We start from the raw sequence: 15,435 nt of genomic DNA, 5'->3' as shown, positions 1-15,435 counted from the left end.
CAGGGTTGTCTTCCCTTGCTATTTTATGTTATTATACTTAACTGTAATCTGTTGGAGTTGTAATTTTATAGTTATGTGTGTTTGTACATGGCATTGATGCTATCAGATATACTCAGGTATGGGTGGGGAGGGGTGGGGGTGGGGCGCTCACTGTTAACTCTAGCTCGGCATTATATCTAAATCCTATTAAGGAGCGCCCGGGTCAAGGGTGGGACACTGTTTGGGAGAGGATATGGTAGACCTTTAGAAAGGAAGTAAGGCCCCCTGAGAACAAGGGGGAGGATCTCCATTCAAACATGTTTTTTTTTGTTCTTATTGTTTGGAAATAGTTTCCTTTTTATTATACTGTTATGAGTGTATTAGAGAACATTTTCTCTTGTTTGAAGGATGTAAGTGACTCAACTATACACTCTGGATAATTGTGGATTAGATTAGTAGTTAACTGAGTTTCATTGTTTTTCTTTCTTCTTTAGTATCATTCCTTTGAATTTTGATGATTATATATTTAAGATCTATTTTTATATTAATGTTTGTGCTTGAAAGTTCTGTTTATTTTTGTAAATCTGTCAAAATATTAAATTTCTAATAAAAATATCTTTTAAAAAAAAAGGCATCTGGATGGGAATATGAACAGGAAGGGTTTGGAGGGATATGGGTCAAGTGCTGGCAAATGGGACTAGATTAGGTTGGAATATCTGGTCGGCATGGACGAGTTGGACTAAAGGTTCTGTTTCCATGCTGTACATCTCAATAACTCTAACTATGAGAAACAATTACAAAACTAACATACTCACAGATTATCGAGAAGTGAGTCCAAGAAAAGACAAGAGTTAAAAGATATATAGATTGATAAATTCTTGATGTCACATGGAATTAAGGGCTATGGGGAGAATGCTGGTAAGTGGAGTTGAAATGCCCATCAGCCATGATTGAATGGCGGAGTGGGCTCAATGGGCCGAATGGCCTTACTTCCACTCCTATGTCTTACGGTTTAAACCCTCTGGGGTTGAACAGTTGTGTTTGGAATTCTTATCTTGGCGGTTAATGAAATCGTTTTGCCCTCTTTCCTTTTTGTGGTGTTTGGGTGGCAACTGTCTGAGTGAGAATCCTTCTGTTTTCCTGTTTTATCTTAACTGCCTTGTTAACCAACCAACTTCCAGTACACAGAGTGAAAGAATATTTTTACCTCAATGCAGGAGTATTTGTAGGCGGTTCTTTGACTGTGATCAGGCTAGGCTAGTACACACAGGTACCTCAACTCACTAGCACGTTTGCTTTCACTGGCATGCCTGCTTTCACAACAAACATGGACCAAGGTTACCATCAGTTTTTAGTTCACTTTTGTGTATATTTGAAAGAGCATAACACAAAGCAGTGCCTGCTAGTGTTGGTTTACTGCTGAGAGGGGCATGACAGTCATCCCTTTCACTATCTCTTCCTGTTACATCTCCCTCTATTTCTCTCTCTCTTTTTGAAGTTATCCTGACCCTCTACAGGTGCAACATTCCATGGGTCCCTGCACAAGACCTTGCCAGACTGAATTGAATTTACAGCCATTGACTTTTTTGTCTTTGGTAGTCATCTTTTAAAAACACATTTTGGAATGAAAACTTAACAACATCCATATTACTTTGGGGTTCTGATCTGTTGTCATGACATAGAACATAGAACATAGAAGGATACAGCGCAGTACAGGCCCTTCGGCCCTCGATGTTGCGCCGACCGAATCCTACCTAACCTATACTAGCCCAATAACTTCCAAATGCCTATCCAATGCCCGCTTAAATGACCATAAAGAAGGAGAGTTCACCACTGATACGGGCAGGGCATTCCATGAACTCACAACCCGCTGTGTGAAGAATCTACCCCTAACATCTGTCCTATACCTACCACCCCTTAATTTAGAGCTATGTCCCCTAGTAACACCTGACTCCATTAGCGGTAAAAGGTTCTTAGTATCTACCCTATCTAAACCCCTAATCATCTTATACACTTCTATCAGATCTCCCCTAAACCTTCTCTTCTCCAATGAGAACAGCCCCAAGTGCCTCAGCCTTTCCTCATAAGATTTTCCTACCATTCCAGGCAACATCCTGGTAAACCTCCTCTGCACTCGTTCTAAAGCTTCCACATCCTTCCTATAGTATGGCGACCAAAACTGCACACAATACTCCAGATGAGGCCTCACCAGAGTCTTATACAACTGCAACATGACCTCAGGACTCCGGAACTCAATTCCTCTGCCAATAAAGCCCAGTACACCATATGCCTTCCTCACAGCACTATTTACCTGGGTGGCAACTTTCAGAGATCTGTGTACATAGACACCAAGATCCCTCTGCTCATCCACACTACCAAGTAGCCTACCATTAGCCCAGTAATCCATCATCTTGTTATTCCTACCAAAGTGAACGACTTTGCACTTAGCTACATTGAATTCCATTTGCCACATTTCCGCCCAGCTCTGCAACTTATCTATATCCCGCTGTAACCTACCACTTCCTTCCTCACTATCCACAACTCCACCGACTTTTGTGTCATCCGCAAACTTGCTTACCCAGCTTTCAAGTCCTTCCTCTAGATCATAATTGTGAGAGATTAGGCAGTATGGAAGAGTAAAACAATTTGTCTGCCAACATACACATATGACTAGAAGCTGGTGCACTTACATTTAGCTAATGTAATAAAATGTGCCAAAATGTTTAAAAGGATTCTGGACTTTCTCTCAAAGTGGCTTGAACTTAAAGGAGACAATTCTTCAATTTGACGCAGTCTTGGTCAGGCCCTGTCAGAATATTGCATTTAGTTTTGAACTCTGCATGTCAGGAATTATAGCCACAGGGGCAAGAGCAACTGAGATTCACCAAAAAGATTCTAGAGCTCATAGAGTTAATGAATGTGGAAGGACTTACATAATCTCGAATTGTATATCCTCGAGTTTAAAAGACCGAGGTGTGATTTAATTGAGCTGCTTAAAATTATTCAATAGAGCACATAGAAATTATTTCCTCTGGAAATGGGAAATTGGAACAGGGGGGCACAATTATTCTCACTTCCCCCCCCCCCCATGTTTGCACAATGTATGGGTCTGTTGTGGTAATAGCTGCAGTACCTGCCATAACAAATCAGAAATTATACACTTGGGATCATTCAGCAGTACACAAGAGGCCCTTCTACACACAACCCGGCAGCTGCTGTGCTTGCAGAGCTGTGTAAATTGCATTACTGCTGTTTAATGGACCACTCAGGGACTGATCCAAACAGTTAGCAACAACACTTCATCCTAAAGGCAGAGCTAGAGGTCCCAAAGATATTGAAATTATGTGGCAAACATTTGTGTGTTATCTTGATTGAAAACCTGTCAGAGCTGCAGAACAATTCTGCTTGATTCACCATTAACACCTTGCAGTATCTGATCAGGAAAATGTCTGATATTCCACCCCACAACCTTGCAATAACATGTTGCTGAGTATACCAAAGCTAATTATTCTTACCATAGATTGGGTAATAGTCCCTTTAAGTGTTTCATATTGGGATCCAACAACGTCAATCATGAACTATAATTGAAAATGCAAAGACAACTTAATTGTTGATAAAGTAATTGTCCTGTGTAGCACTAACTATTTGCACCAGTGTTCTTCTTATTCCAGGTTCAGTCTGTATTCAGATAAGAGGTGTTTTCCTGGGAACGGTAAGTTGTTATAATGGCCCAGACTGGGAGGTAGAATAGCCAGCTGAAAGTTCTAGTTGTTAGTTGTAAGCCATCTACAGTGACAATTCATGTATGGGTCTTGAGTTTGGACAAGTTTCAGGCTGCAATGACTTCACTCCCACATCTCCAGCTGACTGGGTTCTTGCCTTAAGATTGGCTGAAGACTGATATTATAGGAGTCTGTGCCTATATGACCTTAGTAGAGGAAGGAGCCTGGAGAGAGGACAAGAACATCTCAGTACAGAGCAATGTCTGCTTGGTCCATATCATGTGGTTTTCAACGTGCTGGCAATCTTTTGCCTCTTTGCTATAGACTGCTTAAGTAGTTCAACTGCTAGACACAGTGGAGCTTATTCTCCACTGGGGAGGTGACCTTAATTGAACTGCGTCTGATTCCAGGATTCTCTGTTTTCTTTTTATGCCTGAAACTATATATGCCCTGAACTTTCTTGCTCCCTTGGCAGGAATGCTCATTGTTTGCTGTAGACTGGCTCCATCCTTGGGTGAATTGTTGTTTAGACCCAGCCCCAGGAATCATCGCAGAACAGATAAAATGACACCACTATTGCAGTAAAAGAAGGTTAGCATGTCAATCACATTTCTGCAAGAGGTTTTATACTGACACTAGAATACGTAACATGAAGCTGACTGACTACCCCCTTCAGTCACTGAGCTACTATCTGCAATGTTTAAGTTTTTGAGGGTTTGAGATTTGAACCACTCAGGGCTTTGGTTAATAAATTTCTCTCTGCACTGCCCACTACATGAGTTTCAGTTACAACATAAATCACTGCATTTCAAAATGAGTGTATTGACAAAATGGAAACTGGCCCCTTGAAACTATCAGAGATTTTTTGTGCATTGTGTGTGTGTCTAACCAGTGGGGGCTTATAGAGATCACAGCTATGCAACATTGTTAGTCATATAATGGTTCGACATGTTTTCTGTACGCCTTCTTTAACCCATTTCTCTCAGTTAGTCATTACTTCCTAAAGGTTTAACTTTATGATTTTAAATTCATAAAACAGGGATCATTGTGCAATGTATAGGCCTGCACCATCACCTTCCCTGACACACAGGCTATAGAAACAACATTGTTTTAGAATCACATATTCCCAAGGGGGTTGAAACTGGCCTAATACCACTGACCTCAGAAAAACCTGGATCCTTATCAGGAGAGTGTCAGCCAGTCAGTGTGGAGGTTGCACCACAGACGGCTTTAAACGTATTTCCATTCATGATGTTAAGACCAAAGCCTGGGAAAAGGTTCTTCAATTTGTTACAATTCCAGATGGGTTACCCTAAATTGTTCAGCTCTCACATGAGGAGGAATAATCTGGCTCTCCTTCTTTGTCCGCCCAGTCCCCTCCATTGGTTGCAACAAGGTTACTTTGAAAAGGATCCCCTCCAGAAGATATATGTTTCCCAGACCCAAGTGGAACCATGTTTTAAAAGGAGCCAATTTAACCAAGCTTCCTTAAATTTATAAGAAGAGCGAGTTTATGAATTATTAAGTAGAATGATACAACACACAGAGGAGAGGTAAAAGGTCATTGGTACCAATAACCCCTAATGCAATTCAGACACTGATCCATAAATCTACTTTTTTAAAAACTGTGATCTTTTTGAATCCACCTCTTATTTCTATTCCTCATCATTATTATATTTAGTAATTTTAAAAACTCAGTCCTTTGAAAGCCTGGCTGAAGAAACTCCTTTTTAAACCAAATGCTCATTTGGAGCTGGGGCAAAGGTATCCACAAGTGAAGTGGCCTGGTTTTAAACTAGCCTTATTCCAATCAACCAGCAGAATGAGTAAATTAGGAAAGGGAGCCAATTCATCCCTCCTCATCAGAAACTTAATGATCTAGGGATATCCTATCTGGAACTGTAACAAACTGAGGAACCTTACCTAGGATGTGGGACTAACACTATATTGTAAATACAATTCACTGACATGGAAGCGTCTAGGGATGTCCTCAGAACACAGAGGTTAAATCAATGTGAGTTCATTCTGCTTCTTCTCCCAGGACTTCTTGCAAATATCTCCAGCCAACATGACCAACAATGATTATGTGGTTCTTATCTCATTGCTGTCTGCAGAATCTTAGTGCAGGAATTGGCTGTTATTTTTGTAATCTTACAATAGTATCAATTTTACTGTAAGGTGCTTTGGAGTGCAAAGAAATCTGTAGTAACACTGCATAAAATTAAGCTTATCCAAAATGCCTATGCCCATGTCAAGACTTACACTTTTAAGTTCAGATCACCCATCACCCTTAAACTCACTGATGTGGTTATTGACTGTCATTTCAGCAATGCTTTGACTTTAAAATATTATTTCTTGCTTTCAATGCGCTCTATGACCTTGCCTCTCTCTATCTTTGTAATTTCCTCTCACTATATAGCCCACGGAGGTATCTATGCAAATGTTAGTCTGGCCACCTCTGCATCTTAATTTCTCATTGCTCCAACACTGTGCCTTTAGCCACCTGGGCCCTAAACTCTGACATTTTCTCCCCAAATCTCTCTGACTCTCTCTTTCACTCCCCCCCCTTAAGACATGCTCTAAAACTTACCTAATTTAACATTGACTAAGCTTTTGACCATCTGCCTTCTGGCTCAGTGTCAAATTTTGCTTTACGGCATCACCATGAAGCACTTTGCAATGCTTTATTACAGGCCCTTATATAAATACAAGTTGTTTTTCAAATTCAGAAATAATTTAGTGGTCCTGAGGCTTGTGTTTGTTAATGTAGCTATAAAGTTTTTGGATGCTCATTGACTCAATGATTGTGGCGTGGTTATTTCACAGTGTGAATGAGGCCTACACTAAAAGAACTGTCGATGTGAGTTCAAATCCCATCATGGTAATTTGTGAACTGAATTCATTTAATTAGTTACATTTGTAATTAAAGAGCTAGTTTCAGTAATATAAGTCTATGAAGCTAGTGTTGTAATAAATCCTAAATCATTTACTATTTTTCTTTAAGAAAGGAAACCATTTCCCTTGGATTTTCTCGCAAATATGGTACACCACAGAACTGAGAATTTTTGTAAGACATGGCAGTCCTTTTTGGAACACCTGGACAGAGATATATCTGCCACACTAACAAGGGCTTTTATATGGCCATTACAATTGTGTTCACAAGTCCAATATCCAGGGAGGAGGATCTGTGAACATATGGGTGTCTTGTTTGGCTGAGCTGAGTTATTACTATTTATTAGTTTGTTGTTGGTTATTATTTATTCAGTTAATTTGGTTTTTTTTATTCTATATTTTTCTATATATGTTTATACATTTGTACATGAGGATGCACTTTTTTAAACTTGTTTTTTGTACTGTTTTGAATTGTATTGTTTTGTATTTGTTGTAATATTTAAAAATGTATTTTTAAAATAAAAATATATTTTAAAAAATGGAAGGAAACCTTGGCATAGATCTGACTCTAGATTCCCAGAAATGTGCTTGACTTGACTGCCTTTCGAAATGACTAGCAGGACAGTCCGACAGCTCCTAGTTTCCAGGATGCTTCGAGAGACAGTGATTGTTGGCTTTTCTGACAATACCACATCCTCTGAATGGTCTGTAAGACACATCATTGTAACCGGATTCATAACCTGCGTATATTAGACGTTATTTTTTATTTGGTTTTGGGATGTGGATGTCATCAAATCCCTGCAGTGTGGAAGCAGGCTATTTGACCCAACTGGTCCACACTGACCCTCTGATGAGTATCCCACCTATTCCCATATATTTCCCCTGACTAATGTCACTTAACCTACACATACCTGAACACTATATGCAATTTAGCATGGCCAATTCATCTGGCCTGCACACCTTGTGAGAGGAAGCTGGAGTACCCAGAGGAAACCCATGCAGACACGGGGAGAATGTGCAAACACCACACAGACAGTCACCCAAGCCTGGAATCGAACCCAGGTCCTTGGCACTGTGAGGTAGCAGTGCTAGCCACTGTGCCAACCCAGATGTGCATGTATTACTTGTCCCTAAATGTCCTGAGGAACTGGTAGTGAGCTGCCTTCTACACTGCTGCAGTCCTTAGAGCGTAGACATGTCTCCGTTCTGTTAGGAAGGAGTTCCAGGATTTCAATCCAATGACAGTGAAAACAGTGATATGGTAACAAGTCAGGATATTCTGTGACATGCCAGGGAACTTGCAGTTGATGCTGCTCCATAGATCTGCTGTCCTTGTCCTTCTAGGTGTTAGACATTGCAGGTTTGGAAGGTGCTATCTAAGGAGTCTTGGTGAGTTGTTCCAGTGTATCCTGTATATGCTACCACTGTGTCAGTGGTGATAGAAGCAAATGATGGATGGGGTGCCAGTCAAGCTTTGTCTTGGATGTCCTCCAGATTCTTAAGTGCTGTTAGATCGGCAGGCAAACGAGGAATATTCCATCACACTCCTGACTTGTGCTTTGTAGATATTGCACAGTTATTTTGGAGACAAGAGGTGAGTTATTCACCACAGAATTTCCAGCTTCTGACTTGCTTTTGTTCCCAAGGTATGGTGGATCCAGTCCAGTTTCTGGTCTATAGTAATCCTTGGGATATAGAGTCATAGAGATGTACAGCAGGGAAACAGACCCTTCGGTCCAACAAGTCCATGCCGACCACAGTTCCTAACCTAATCGAGTCCCATTGGCCAGCATGTGGCCCATATCCCTCTAAACCCTTCCTATTCATATAACCATCCAGATGCCTTTTAAATGCTGTAATTGTACCAGCCTCCACCACTTCCTCTGGCAGCTCATTCCATACAAGCACTACCCACTGTGTGAAAAAGTTGCCCTTTAGGTCTCTTTTACATCTTACCCCCTCACCCTAAACCCTCAAGTTCTGGACTCCCCCACCCTAGGGAAAAGACCTAGTCTATTTACCTTATCCATGCCCCTCATGATTTTACAAACCTCTATAAGGTCAGATGTAGTATTTAGTTGTGTTCACGTTTAATATAGTATCTCCCTCCCCTTCCTCCAGCTACCAGGACCTGTGTGATGTGTCATTACTTTTCCTATTCAGTAACCAGATCTGGAACCTATAGATAAATAATTTGCAGCTGAAAAATGTGTTGCTGGAAAAGCGCAGCAGGTCAGGCAGCATCCAAAGAGCAGGAGAATCGACATTTCGGGCATGAGCCCTTCTTCAGGAATCATTCTCCATTCCTGAAGAAGGGCTCATGCCCGAAATGTCGATTCTCCTGCTCTTTGGATGCTGCCTGACCTGCTGCGCTTTTCCAGCAACACATTTTTCAGCTCTGATCTCCAGCATCTGCAGTCCTCACTTTCTCCCATAAATAAGTTGCACCAAACCAGACTGGTTATTTTTCTGTGAAGCTGAATGACTAGAGTAAGCTTGGTCAATGTGCCAAAGTTGGTAGCTGTGTCTTCAGCTGTCTGGGCCCTGAACTCTGGAATCCTATTCTTAAACTCTGTGCACCTCGACCTCTCTCTCCTTATTTGATTTGTTCCTTAAAATCTGTGTGTTTTCCCAATGTGGCTCAAGTCATGACTGATAATGCTGCTGACTTCTTACAACAATAAAGATGTTGTATAAATCAAAGTTGTTGTTACTCTGCTAAAGAGACCTTTTTGAAAGAGCTGTTTAAATATCAGTGGGATATAAAATAATTTTGAGTCTTATTTATAGGGAAGGCAACAGCCCTAGTGGTACTATCACTTGGCTGTTAATCCTAAACCCACATGATCTCCTGAGGACCTGGTTTCAATCATTCAAAACAGAAATCTGGAATTAAGAGTCTAATGATGACCATGAATCCATTGTCAGAAGAAACCCATCAGGTTCACTATTTACTACTTTACACTGATGAGAACCGTAATTTTTAACTTTTTTCTTTATTTTTCTGTTTTTTAACCGAAGACTTTGTACTTAGGTACCTTGTACCTCAGATGGTATCGTGAATGTTGACATTGTAAACTTTTCACTGTACCTCTGTATCCCTCTTCTTAGTACACGTGACAATGAAAACTAATTCTAATTCTAAATTCTAATGCCCTTTAGGGAAGGAAACTGCCATCCCTTCCAGGTAGGCTTACACATGACTCCAGACCCTCAGTAATGTGGTTGACTCTGAACTGCTCTGAGCAATTAGGGATGTGCAATAAATTCTGGTTTGTTCTGTGAATTAATAACAAAAAAAATTTGAACTTTTACCAAATAAGTAACCTGGAGCAAGAAATAACTTGTTATTTTTCCTGTTAACATTGTCAGCTACAAAGAACAGGTCCTGTGAGTGTATAATAAACCCTGGAAACACAAATAGTATTCCTTGAAATCTGGAGTTTAATGCACAGCTTTGGTTACACATCAACGATAGAACGAACCTCACGGTGGCGCAGTGGCTAGCACTGCTGCCTCACTGCGCCAGAGACCTGGGTTCAATTCCCGCCTCAGGTGACTGACTGTGTGGAGTTTGCACGTTCTCCCCGTGTTTGCGTGGGTTTCCTCCGGGTGCGCCGGTTTCCTCCCACAGTCACAAAGATGTGTGGGCCAGGTGAATTGGCCATGCTAAATTCCCCATAGCGTTAGGTAAGGGGTAAATGTAGGGGTATGGGTGGGTTGCGCTTCGGCGGGTCGGTGTGGACTTGTTGGGTCGAAGGGCCTGTTTCCACACTGTAAGTAATCTAAAAAAATGTAGCCTTCGCTTCACAAACAGAATTGTTTCCAAATCAAGGTGGAGTAAACAGTTAACAATGAAGTTACATCCCAGTTACACAGAATTACATCTTCATGATGATCACTGGTGTTAGGTAGAAAGTGCAGCAGCCAATTCTGTTACAGCAAGGTCCCTATAAATACCAAGTGCCAATGCATTGATAATCTGTATGTGGTACTGTATTGGTCAAGACACAAATATTGGTCAGGACACCAGAGGGAGCTCTTCAAAAGAAAAATCACATGACACGGTCTTTAATGTCATCTGAGAGGGTCTCGGTTTAATGTCTATCTGAAAGCACTACCCCTGATTGACATCTGACATGTTAAAGTATATGATGAACAAACAAAAGAATACTCAATATGTTACTGAAGATTCCTGAAATTTAGGGGACACAGAAGTTACCTGGCAAATCAAATTTGTCCAAACGACAACCTCTGCAGCCCGGATATTACTGTTTGCGATGCGACTTTGAGAAGACTCTAGCACGTTCATCTGACATTCCTCTTTCTGCTGCTTTCACATAGCACCTATACATTAATGTTGAATAGGGAAATGCTTTTGCTTGCATAACAAACAGATGAATGGCAAATGCTGTGGGCATCCACACTCCGATAATAATTTCTGGGTCAACTTGGCATCAGAGTCTCATTTTACTTTCAAATGACGTGAACGTCCAATCTCCAATGGCATGACCAAATTATAGGCATTTCTGACATGGTATGGTGCTGGAAAAGCACAGCAGGTCAGGCAGCATCCGAGGAGTAGGAAAATTGATATTTCGGGTAAAAGCTCTTCATCAGGAATGAAGCTGGGAGCCTCGGGAGTGGAGAGATAAATGGGAGGGGGTGGGTTGGAGGGAAGATAGCTGAGCGCGCAATAGGTGGATGGAGGTGGGGGTAAAGGTGATGGGTCAGAGGGGAGCGTGGAGCGGAGAGGTGGAAGGAAGATGTACCAATGGGACGGGTCATGAGGATGGTGCTGAGCTGGAGGTAAGATAGAGGGAGGGGAAATGAGGAAACTGTTGAAATCCACATTGATGCCATGGGGTTGGAGGATCCCGAGGTAGAAGATGAGGCGTTCTTTCTCCAGGCGTCGGGTGGTAAGGGAGTGGCGATAGAAGAGGCCCAGGATCTGCATGTCCTTGGCAGAGTGGGAGGAGGAGTTGAAGTGTTCGGCCATGGGGCGGTGGGGTTGGTTGGTGTGAGTGTCCAAGAGATGTTCTCTGAAGTGCTCTGCGAGTAGGCGTCCTGTCTCCCCAATATACAGGAGACTGCATTGGGAGCAACAGATACAGTAAACCACATGTGTGGAAGTGCAGGTGAAACTTTAATGGATGTGGAAGGCGCTTTTGGGGCCTTGGACGGTGGTGAGGGAGGAGTTGTTGGTGCAGGTTTTGCAATTCCTCCGGTGGCAGGGAAGGGTGCCAGGAGGGGAGGGTGAGTTGTTGGGGCGTGGGCCTGACCAGGTAGTCGTGGAGGGTCCAAAAAGCAGGAAAATTGATGTTTTGGGCAAAAGCCCTTCATCAGGAATGAGGCAGGGAACATCGGATTTCCTCATTTCACCTCCCCCCACCTTACCCCAGTTCTAACCTTCCAGGACAGTACTGTCCTTATGACCATCCCATCTGTCCATCTTCCTTCCCACCTATCTGCTTCACCCTCCCCTCCAACCTATCACCTTCACCGCCACCTCCATCCACCTATTGCATTCTCAGCTACCTTCCGCCCAGCCCCAACCTCCCCACCCCCTCCCATTTATCTCTCCACCCCAGAGGCTCCCAATCTCATTCCTGATGAAGGGCTTTTGCCTGAAATGTTGATTTTCCCGCTCCTCAGATGCTGCCTGACCTGCTGTGCTTTTCCAGCACCACTCTAATCTTGACTGTAATCTCCAGCATCTGCAGTCCTCACTTTCGCCATTTCTGACATGGTGCCAGTGCTTGGCTTCCACTGGGCAGGCATCTCATTCCATTTGGGGTGGCATGGTGGCTCAGTGGTTGGCATAGTGTCTCAGTGGTTAGCACGGCTGCCTCACAGTGCCAAGGGTTCAATTCTAGCCTCAGGCGACTGTCTGCATGGGTTGCCTCTGGGTGCTCCGGTTTCCTCCCACAGTCCATAGATGTGCAGGTTAAGTGGATTGGCCATCCTAAATTGCCCATAGTGTTCAGGGGTGTGTAGGTTAGGTGCATTAGTCAGGGGAAATGTAAACTAATAGGGATGGGGAATGGGTGTGGGTGGAATGCTCTTCAGAGGGGCGGTGTGGGCTTGTTGGACCGAATGGCCTGTTTCCACACCGTAGAGATTCTAAGTTCTAAATTCTAAAATCTCAGGCCTGGATGTAGGGCAGCAACTGCTGAAAATGTGTTGCTGGAAAAGCGCAGCAGGTCAGGCAGCATCCAAAGAGCAGGAGAATCGTTGTTTCGGGCATGAACCCTTCTTCAGGAATTAGGGCTTATTCCTGAAGAAGGGCTCATGCCCAAAACGTTGATTCTCCTGCTCCTTGGATGCTGCCTGACCTGCTGCGCTTTTCCAGCAACCCATTTTCAGCTCTGATCTCCAGCATCTGCAGTCCTCACTTTCTCCTTGTAGGGCAGCAAGTCTGGTCCTTTGATGACTGGGCGTATCACCAACTGGTGTGTGCTGGGCACCTTCCCCAGTCTCCCGCCAACCCCTCCGATTGCAGGACTGCCCATCCCCGCAGTGTGCTGCTGGGAGGTCACCTCCAGGTAGATGTATCATCTCTCTCACTGTCTGTCCACGTCCACGTCCCAGCAATAGGCTTTTCATTAATTCGCTTGGCTGCCTGCTGCATACAGAGGTCAGCTCTGCCATCCCTTATCCTACTGCTGCTGGGGGCAACAGCACCCTAAAGGTACTGCTGTTATTGGCACTTTACCACCTCTGAGCCCACTCCTTCCCCAAACTGGGACTAAAAGTTCCACCTCGAGCATTTATTCATATCCCATTTGTGTTTGTCCTGGGTTGTTTGCATCAGTGTGCATCGAGGAAGTTAATCTTTAATCCCTGGAGATTCAACATCAGTTGCTAATTGTTTGCAACTGTGACTCACAGGGAAAACACATGGGTACAGATTCAACTTTGTGCTCCTATTGCAGGGCCAGTTTGTTTAGAAAGCAAGAGAAATTGGGGAGAAATTATAACAATGGATTCAGAAGGTCTTTAAGTCATGGGGTCAGAGTCAGAGACTTTTAGTCCAACTCGTCCATGCTGACCAGACATCCCAATCTAACCTGAACCCTTTTGCTAGCATTTGGCCCATATCCCTCCAAACCCTTCCTGTTCATGCACTTATCCAGATGCTTTTCAAATGTTGTAGTTGTACCATCCTTTACCACTTCCTCCCACAGCTCATTCCATACATGCACCACCCTCTGTGTGAAAAGGTTGACCCTCAGGTCCTTTTTTAAATCTTTCCCCTTTCACCTTAAAACTACACCCTCTAGTTTTGGACTTCCCCAACCCTGGGAAAAAGACCTTGTCTATTCACCGTATCCATGTCCGTCATGACTTTATAAACCTCTACAAGGTCACCCCTCAGCCTCTGATGCTCCAACATAACTTTATTGTTGGTGAATTCCCACTCACGCAATGAGGGTGCCTTTTGCTCATGGCAAGAACCTATATGCAGAGTCCTGTAATGTGTTGCTGCTACAATGGGATTCTGGCTGATCAGGAAACTCTCCTACTCTTACCACATGTCAAAGGCATTAGAGAAGGATTAAGAGCTTGATAATCAACATGTTTGGCTTCCTTATAATATAACTGGTCTGGCTGTCAAGTCCTGACATAAGGCTTGAATGTAGAGCTACCTATCCTGAGCTAGGAAAACTACCACAGCATCACAAGACCTCGTAGGGCACAGACTTAGCTGTGGAAGCAAAACAGATAATTCCCCTCTCGTAAAATAAAACCACAAACTGCGGATAATGGAAACCTGAAACAAAAGTGGAAATTGCTGAAGAAACACAGAGGGTCTGACTGCATCTGTGGAGAGAAAACAGAGTTAACGTTTCAGATCCAGGGACCCTTCTTGAAGGCATCTTTTGGAGAAGGGTCACTGGGCCCAACATGTTAACTTTGCCTTCTTTCTCCAGGTACAGCCAGACCCGCTGACTCGCTCCTCTCCCATACATTCAGTGAAGGATGAAGTTGAGGTCCATGACCTTATTCAGGGTGATTGATGCTGTAGGTCACAGACAGAATCGATGCTTTCCCCTTATATTTGTAGACAAATGTAAATCAAAATCTATTAGGAACAAGGTCATTTTAAATTCATTAAAGTTAGAGAGTGGATAAAGTCCACAGTTTTAGACCTCAGCTTTTTTTTCCAGCAATATTTTATAGAATATTATATTTATTTCTGAAGTGATATCTGTAGCAGAGTCTAAAAGTGTGGAGCTGGCAAAGCACAGTCAGACAGGCAGCATCCGAGGAATAGGAGAGTTGACATTTCGAGTAAAAGCCCTTCATCAAGATTTCATTTCCCAATGAAAAGCTTATGCTTGGAACATCGACTCTCCTGTTCCTCAGATGCTGCCTGTCTGACTGTGCTTTGCCAGCTCCAGACTCTTAGACCCAGTTTGATGTCACATTTGGTTAAACATGGACTTAATGTCAAGAGCAATCACTCTCACCCTAACTTTGCAATTCAGCCCTTTTGTCCATGTTTTAGCAAAGGCTGTAATGAGGTCAGAAGATGAGTGCTCCTGGTGGAGCCCAAAACAGTGAGCAGATTATTACTAAGCAACTGCTGCTTAATGGCATATTGATGACCTCTACCAACTGTTTTCTGATGATGAAGATAGGACTGGTGAGACAGTAACTGTCCAAGTTGGATTTGTCCTACCTTTTGTGTACAAGACGTACCTGAGCAATTTTCCACATTGTTGAATAGATGCCAGTGTTGTAGCTGTGCTGGAACAGCTTGACTCATAGAGTCATCAGAACATACAGCATGGAAACAAACCCCTCAGGATACGACAGGTTCTGGGCACAAGTATTG

The sequence above is a fragment of the Hemiscyllium ocellatum genome, chromosome 25, assembly GCF_020745735.1.
Source record: "Hemiscyllium ocellatum isolate sHemOce1 chromosome 25, sHemOce1.pat.X.cur, whole genome shotgun sequence".
Classification (NCBI taxonomy): Eukaryota; Metazoa; Chordata; class Chondrichthyes; order Orectolobiformes; family Hemiscylliidae; genus Hemiscyllium; species Hemiscyllium ocellatum.
Note: the sequence above shows the minus strand (reverse complement) of the source record.